Source organism: Parus major, chromosome Z (genome assembly GCF_001522545.3).
Source record: "Parus major isolate Abel chromosome Z, Parus_major1.1, whole genome shotgun sequence".
In the NCBI taxonomy this organism is placed as follows: domain Eukaryota; kingdom Metazoa; phylum Chordata; class Aves; order Passeriformes; family Paridae; genus Parus; species Parus major.
Genome location: NC_031799.1, coordinates 35706 through 38092, shown reverse-complemented (window position 1 = coordinate 38092; position 2387 = coordinate 35706). Strand labels below are relative to the sequence as shown.

General features: G+C 49.9%; 1 long non-coding RNA gene across 1 annotated transcript in view; it reads left to right on the top strand.

The window, feature by feature from the left end:
- The window catches only part of LOC107215929, a 3670-nt gene extending 2322 nt beyond the window's left edge, over nt 1–1348 (top strand). Inside the window, exon 2 of the long non-coding RNA XR_001525305.2 lies at nt 139–1348. This is a non-coding gene — a long non-coding RNA (uncharacterized LOC107215929). The remainder of the gene's footprint in view (nt 1–138) is intronic.
- The last annotated feature ends 1039 nt before the right edge of the window (nt 1349–2387 follow it).

The window sequence follows — 2387 nt, the reverse complement described above, 5'->3', positions numbered from 1 at the left end:
TGAGGGTGAGGGTGAGGGTGAGGGTGAGGGTGAGGGTGAGTGCCACAGTGTGTCCCTGCCCTTCAGACAGAGCCTGCCTTGCCTGTGCTTACCGTAAATCAGAACTGAACCACAGCAACGTGCTCATTTTCACCTCAGGTGTGCTCCAGATGTGGAGGGATGCTTTGATTCCTCAGAACAGTAATACTGGGGAGAGCTGCAGGCTTGAAGAACACGAGACCTGGGGCAGAAAGGCACGGATCTCTGTTTTTCTCCCAGAAACACCATGTAAAACAGGCAGAGTCTGCGGATCACCCTCTCTCTCCCCACAGATTGCCTTTCTTTTCTTTGAAAAACTCGATGGCAGGTGCAGAGACCCTCGGTACCACACCCTGTTTGTAGTGGGAGTCAGGATTTATCTATCTGTATTCTATTTATTTGGGTTTTATCTATTTATCCGTTTGTGGTAGGGTCAGGAGCTGAGCAGGCTCCAGCTGTTCGGGGTTTCTTACAAGGGAAGAACAACTTTGTTGTCCAGACCCGCTCTGCTGCCTCTGCTTCTCCCTGGAGCACCCCAAAACTCCTGATTCTTACACAGCTGTGGCAGCAAGCTTCAGGCCCCAAACCCTGGGTAAGAACCGGTCATTTTGGGTAAAGAGCAGCAGGGAGGAGAGTATCAAACTGAAACACGAGGTCAGAGCCTCTCCAGGTAATAGCCCGGGGGCTCTGCTGCACAATTGAAGTATCAGTGCAATTTTAATGCAATTTGTTCTGTATGGAAAGTCCAGGGAGGAAATGTTCCTTTCCCCTGGGCTGAGAGGAGAAGCTGGAGGCTGCTTGCTCTGTGCCCAAGGCCAGGTCATTCGCTCTCCAGGCGGAGGATGATTGCTTTCTGCAGGTCAGTGAATCACCGTACGCTCAGCGCTGGGGCGATGTGAAATTTCTGAAGTTCCAATTTAATGCATTTCGGCCTTGGAGAATGAGCTGCAGTCGCCTCTTCTCTTAGCAGACCCGAGTGTCCTTGCTCACCACGCTCCACTCTCCTGGATACCAAATTGCTTCATCATTCCGGCTGCTAATGAAACCGGGATTGAATTAATGGGAACATGTGTGCCGGTCAGGAGAGGGCTGGACCATAAAGTGCCTGATTTCTCAATGAGTTTATCTTTCCATTAATCATCTGTTGATCACCAGAGTTCCTCTGCATCCAAACAGATCTGCCGGGGACAGCAGACCAGGACTCTGCTCTCCACGAGGGAGTTTTAACAACTTCTGGTGTGTAAAGGAAGATTTTCTAAAAGTTGTTTTTAAGCTCCAAATAGCTCATTTTAAACATCCTTCTGCCTTTCTGGAAAAGTTCCTTTAAGTTCAGTTCCTTTTTTTTTTTTGAACTGTTACCAGTGGAAGGGCTTGCTAAAACTGCAGAGGCAGCTTTTTACTCTGTGGGAAAGAGGAAGGGGTGGGAAATGGGATGTGAAGGGTTTTGTAACCCTTTTTTGGGTTTGTTTTTGGTTTTTGTAAGGCTGGCAGGGGAGGGAGGGAGGGTGGACACGGGGAGCCTGGGGAAGGGCTGGGAAGGGAGCTCCTCACAGCACAGAAATACTGGCTGTGTGGTGTGGTCTGTGCCGAGAGCCCCAGCCCGGATCTGGGCTGTAAATCCAGCTGGGAACGGAAATCCAGCTGGAAATCCAGCAGGAAATGCAGCTGGAAATGCAGCAGGGAAGGGAATCCAGCTGGGAATGGAAATCAAGCTGGGAAGGGAAATCCAGCTGGAAATCCAGTTGGGAAATCCAGCTGGGAAGGGAATCCAGCTTGAAATCCAGCTGGGAAACCCAGCTGGAAAGGGAAATCAGCTGGGAAATCCATCTGGGAAGGGGAATCCACCTGGAAATCCATCTGGGAAGGGGAATCCAGCTGTGAAATCCATCTGGGAAGGGGAATCCAGCTGTGAAATCCATCTGGGAAGGGGAATCCAACTGGAAATCCATCTGGGAAGGGGAATCCAACTGGAAATCCAGCTGTGGGTGTTCCACCCTGCTCTGCAGCTGCCAGTGCAGAAGAAGAAACACAACCTTTGCTTGGAGGTGTTCTTTGTTTGGTTTTGTTCTGTTGGTTTTTTTTTGAACAAACTTTAAAAAGAGCTGGCTCTTACTGAGTTAGGCTCTCCTGTAAGGAGGAGGTGTTAATTATTTACTGAGGGCGGTTTGGTTCCAGAAATCTGTGTTCTGGAAGAACTTGGGCTGGCCCAAGTCTTCTGGGATCGCTGGGACAGCCTAACACATGTTGTGCTATTCAGCATTGTGGTGGCTGAGGAACCAGCCAACTGAGAGATTGTGGCTCTCCCCTGGAGAGCTTCTCCCTAGGCAAGACACTTTTATGTCATGCAGAGAAAAAGTGTCACTCCCAGC